This window comes from Nuphar pumila, chromosome 15 (assembly GCF_984573655.1).
Source record: "Nuphar pumila chromosome 15, dmNupPumi1.hap1.1, whole genome shotgun sequence".
NCBI lineage: Eukaryota > Viridiplantae > Streptophyta > Magnoliopsida > Nymphaeales > Nymphaeaceae > Nuphar > Nuphar pumila.
The window spans coordinates 13,548,096-13,554,095 of record NC_143263.1 but is presented as its reverse complement, the minus strand read 5'-3'; the positions used below and the strand labels follow the sequence as shown (position 1 = coordinate 13,554,095).

Sequence of the window (6,000 nt, the reverse complement as noted above, 5' to 3'; positions counted from 1 at the left end):
ACTGAACTTTATCGTCACCATCCTCATCCCTGTTCCCCGTTTCCGCATCTCACCAAATTTGGCCATTGGTCTCCTACCATTGCATTTATTAGAATTGTCATGCAGAGCCTTGAGAAGAGGTCGAAAGGGTCGGCCATAGTGACCGAAAGAAGGATCATTTTAGGCTTTAAGTTTAAAAATTTAGTATTAAGAATATATATGATTTCTATGTAATTTTATTAAATAACTATAGGTATTTTAGTTATTTTACTAATGAGGATAAATGATGGGGCATGTAAAGGTGGGGCGAGGGAAGTGTAAGTCCATCCTTGCCTTCGTCTCCGCACATGTTTTTATTTTCATCTCCATTCCTCATTTCATGTCTTCCATCCCCGCCCCAAACAGGATGGGTTGGGACGGATCTCAGCTTTCCCCGGGTCCACTGCCATCCTTACTTAGCCTTTTTAATTAATTAGGATATTTTTAGGTGTGTTTTTAAATTATTTCAAAACCTGGGTGCTTTTTGATTTAGTGCCCAAACTTTAAGTGCCTTTTAAAAATTTCCCATAGGTACGACTTTCCCTTATGAATAGTTTGCATTCAAAATCAATGGGTACTTGCCTTCCTCTCTCTCTCTTTCGGCTCTCTCTTTCTCTCTCTCTTAAAACTACAGGATTGCGCGGTAAGTCGTTTCCTCCGTTTCCTTTTCTTTTGGTAAATTTGGTATCTGACTTGAGTTAGGAAAGAACGGTGATTGATGAAACCTTCTTAATCTTTGGGGACCAATTCCCCTTCTATTCTCGATGAATTTTCGATGCAGTTCTGCTGATGACATGGTTCTTTTTCTTTTTTCTATTCCTTTGGATCGTGGATGCATCTTTGTATTTGCGATTTTATCACTTGTTGCATGGAATTCGTACCAAACTGCCCGGTTGGATAAATCCCCCATTTCGATTTCTTCCACTCCTTAGCGTCAACAACAGTTGATGATTGTTTTGGTCAATTAGGTAAATTGATGTTGTGGTCATCGAAGATTCGTGTTTGTGCTTATATAAAAAAAAAAAGAGAAACTTTTGATCGGATAATTTCCAATTTGCATTTATTTTCGATAATATTTTGGATAGAGAGTATTTAGATAATCATGAAGCATGAATGGGAACTTTTAACTGTTCAAACTTGCATCTGTTGATAAAATTTTCCTTACCTTTTGCTTTTCTTTTCTTTTTTTTATCATTTTTTTGTTTATCGATATGTGATCAATCGCTTGGTTTAAAGGGAGCGGTATTGAATCATCCAAGTTTGATGCAAAAGCCGGACTTTTTAAGGGTTCAGAATTTTAGTAAATATTCAAGCATCAAAGTCTTTTTTTGTGTGAAAAAAGCATGATCAAAAAGTAAATTCCTTGCAAATGGACCATGCTGAACACATCTACAGGGTCAGATTTGCAAAAAATATCAGAAATGCCTAATTCACATTCTAGTTCTCATGTTCTTTTATCTTCTCATGTTTTTATGGGCAAAACGGGGGTAAAGATAAATAAATTAATTAAACAAAAATGTGTGAAAAGCAAAAAAAAAAAAGGAATACATAAAAATAAAACAATCCATTTTTCCATGAAATAACTGTTAAAAGCATAAATTTGAGACAAAATTGATATTTTCATCAGTCACAAATATCGGTAACGGCTATATCTCGCGAGGCTATTTCTCACGATATTATAGGTTTGGTGATAAATCTCAAAAAAATCTCAGGGCTTAAAAAAAATAAAAATAACAAAAATAAGTAAGAAAATGTCATGTTTAGATAAGAAGATACATATATAATAAGAGAGATAAGTAAAAAATCAAAAAATAAAAAAGAACAGCACATTTAAGATGTAGAAAATAAATAAAAACAGTAACAATAATTGATAATATCACGATATTCTCATGATAATATCATGATATTATCAAATTGGCGATATTTTACCTTTAATATCGTTTGCTGAAAATACAGCGACAATATCACGATATTTTGAAAATATCACTGATATCTGTGGCTATGATTTTCATTAATATGATAGTATCATGATATTTTGAAAATATCACTATATTTTGTTTTTTTTAAATGGTGACCAAAACATTCTGTTTTATTTTTTGCATTATTTTTAAAATATCACCTATATTTGTTGCTATGGGTGCAATAAGGTTCTTTTGGAGAAAGTCCTACTCTTGTTTTCAAGTCTATTGTTAAAGTTGAAATGGGTGTTCAGTTGTCACAGGACGTTTACATCATAGGAAAGCTTTTATAGGCAATATGGCAGACAAGGTGGAAATTTTATGGATGTTAACTTTTAATGAAGGCCCTTACTGCTAAAATTGCTATGGCCATTGTTGCCAAAAGTGCCTATCCTTAGACAGTAACTTCAAGGAAGCAGTTTTGAATTGGGAAGCTAGGTGCTTTTGAGGCTTAGCTGGAAGCTCATGTAAAATCCAGGAAACATTCCTAGGTCATCAAAAGTGTGACTCCAATATGTTGGAGTCATGGTTTTAAAACTCGCCGAGTCAACTCAGTGACTCGGCTCGGCCCTCCAACGAGTCAACTAGGCAAGCTAAACTCGTTCTGCGAAAAGTCGGCCTTGACTCGGCCTGACTCGGGTTGACTCGGGTTGACTTGGGCTGACTCGGGTTGACTCGAGCGAGTTTTGGGCACTTTTTTCTTTTTTCATTTTTCATTTTTCAAAGGCTATGGACATTTTTTTCATATGTAAGTGCTCATTTTTCAAAGAACAAATAGCATAATAACAATAGGCTTACCAACTTAATATAAAATCACAAAATTAGTAAAAGTCAATCAAATTTCACATGTCTATCATTCATTCCTTTTGGTAGCTCCAGGTAAGGAATCAAACCCAGTACCCCTCAATGAACATAGAGTGAATCCACTAATCCAGCTAACATAATTGATCCCTCATGCAACCATCTCTGAGACCTACACAATAGTTGGCAGCCAGCCTGTTCAAAACCAACAGCATAAAATGCCCACATTTATCATTATAATATATATACATCACAGCATTCTCATTATCCAAAGCTTACATGCATTTATGTGCAGATATATAAGGCATGGTCCAATCAACTCTACATCAGAAACACACTTACAAATATCAAGATAAAGTTCAATGTTCCCAAAATTTTGCAAGGATTTTCTGAGGCCCTGCAACACAACAGCTATGTCCATATATTCAGGATGTAAACCATGATCGAGCATGGCTATTAAAGTTCTTGAAGCTAGTAATTAAGTCATTCTTTATATATTGTCTTGAAAGACTTGCTCCTGCTTGTGTAGTTTCTTTAGTAAATGTGAGATTTGAATTAAGAGCAGTTTTACTTGATGTTATTTTACTTATTAATCAATTAAACTAGTAATTAAGTCATTCTACAAACCTTTATATGTTTAAATGACAATTTATATATTGTCTTTGTTTTAAAATCAAAAGTTAACAAAACCCGGTCCGAGTCATCGAGTTGACCCGCCGAGTCACGAGTCAATAAAGAACGAGTCGAGTTCCGAGTCACGGGTTTTAAAACCTTGGTTGGAGTCACACCCCTATTAACGGGAAGCATATTTTGGCACTATGAAATTGTACTTTCTATGGAAAACCAACCACATTTCCCCTATTTCAAACAGGTTTTAAGAATAGAGTTGTATTTTCTAATAAAATGTTTTGAAAGCAAATTCTCATTTTTATAAAAGGGCTTTTTACATAATTTTGTTTGGGAAACGAGTCTAGGTGGATATTTTCTTCTCATTCTGAGAAGAATGCATATGCCATTATATATTAACATGTAGGTAGTCATTCATTTTATACTAAAGATAATGTTGTATTTGCTACTTACCTAATACCTAGTTATGATGATAATAACAAAACAAGGTCTTTTAAATTAAGTTTAGGTGGCGATTGCTTTTTGTATTTTCATATGCATTGCATATAATGGAAATTTTCTATAATCATATGGTAGGGAAGATACTATTGTTTGTGTTAAGCCCTATGTTACATGGACACTTCATCTAAGCTAAAGTGTCAGTGTGAGACACTTCCCGACACCGACACTGACATCGACACTCTTGGACACCACACCAACACCCCGTTTTTAAATTTAGGAGTGTCCAAAACTTTGGACACATGTGTCGAGTGTCCGACACCTAAAAGGTGTCTCGACATGCTGTGTCCAACAAGTGTCATACCTGTGCTGTGTCTAGTATTGGGTATCATAGACGGGTGTCCAGCTTTGTGAACACTTTCTTGTTAAACAAGGAAGTGTCGAGTGTTTTAGAGTTGGAAGATACTTACCTGGGAAGTATCCATCATGCCAACGTCGATCATCCAAAGTTCCCATTATTCTTGATGATTTGTTTTGACTTTTTATACTTAAAATCTTACATGTTCATATTACATCTTTGACATTTGTATAAATCATCAAGGATCAAATTTGCAAATGAGAAAGAAATGTGCATTTTATATTTTATGGTTTTGTTTCATAATTTTTTAAATCTCTCCTTTTTCTCTTGCATATATATAGTCGTGTTCAAGTGTCTAGATTTTTAAGACCCGTTGTCTCTGATACTTCTTCCCATGTCCAACACTATCACCCACGTCAATGCCTAAGTAATATAGGTTAAGCCTTTTTGTATATCAAGAATTTAGTGTATGCCCATCCAAAAAAGAATTTATGATATGAATGTTGCATGGGAATAGCATTGTCATATATTATGATGTTCTTATTATTCTCCCCCTTTTCCTGCTATTGTATTCCACCTTGCTTCTTGATTGTGCTTCCCTCTTCTGTAATCTTGGTTTTGATGCATTTTATATAATAAAAAGATACCACGATTGTAGGTTTAGGACTATCATAACAAGATAACTCTTGGAAGGGTTTTTTAAAAAATTAGAGTTCACATTGATGAATAACTATCAACTGGGAGCAACTGTTTGAGCGTATGAAAAAAAAGTTTCATTTGGAAGATGGACAAAAGTTCTTATTTCCTGGTTCTAAGGTTTTGGCTTTTGGCCTTGAACATTTAGTCATACCTGTCTTCAAAATTTCACACCTTATGTAGTGCAAGTATGTCATATTCTTCGGGACCTTGGCTTATCTCTTAGAAGAGGTAAATCTCATGCCATATGGTGCTACAAAGTGGGATAATTATGTGGTTTCATCTTGCACAATTTTCTCTGGTTGTGTTGTTTTCAAGAGATTTAACTTTATCTGGTGTTAGAAAAGTTGATTCTTTTGCAAATAGTAGTCTTGGTTCATTCATAACAAAAATATGCAGGAAACAGTTTCCTATCTGGAAGTGATTAATGTTTGGCTGTTGTTTTGGGCCTAAAGAAATAACTGGTTTTTAAAGAAGAGTATAATCTCACAAGGTGATTCACTTGCACATTCAAATGGAACATGGCAGTGACCTTCATGTGATGCATTCTGGATCAGGTTATGGATGTAAAATTTTGTTTCTTATTGCATGCTTCATGTTTTTTTTTGTGTTGAAAAGAATTTTATTATTCACATTACACGTTTGCTTGTATTGAGATGTGTCTTTAGTCATCTTTGTTTCATCCAAAATTTCCCTTGCATGGAGTATTAGCTGCTAGATTGCATAGGAATGATGTGGATGCTGGTCAGGAGTTTGCACTAGTTGGGAATTAGTGCCACCTGGGAAATGTGGCAGCCTGAATAAATGACCAGTGTAATATGTTTGTATAATTGTTTATTGGAAGTAGAGAGAAACATCAACATTTAGATGCTTCTTGCTAGTTCAGCTGCATGGATATGAATGTTCTGGGGATGAAAAAATTTGGCTGCTTTATAAATGGTCATAAATATATCTTCTATCTAAATATATAGAAACATAATACTGGTCTACTTTTGCTCTTTTTCTGTTCTTTCCATTTGTTGGTGATGTTATTGTTTATACAATAATCTGATCTTCTGTAATTTTATAAGTAAACTACAACCCTTTATACTTTTCTGTTTCAAA

At 34.3% G+C, this 6,000-nt stretch overlaps 1 protein-coding gene across 1 annotated transcript in view; it reads left to right on the top strand.

Moving 5' to 3' along the window:
- Positions 1-589: 589 nt before the first annotated feature.
- Positions 590-6,000, top strand: part of LOC149814564 (polypyrimidine tract-binding protein homolog 1-like) — a 53,528-nt gene continuing 48,117 nt past the window's right edge. The window contains exon 1 of the mRNA XM_089990133.1: positions 590-661. The gene's annotated coding sequence lies outside the window, so the exon portion shown is untranslated. The remainder of the gene's footprint in view (positions 662-6,000) is intronic.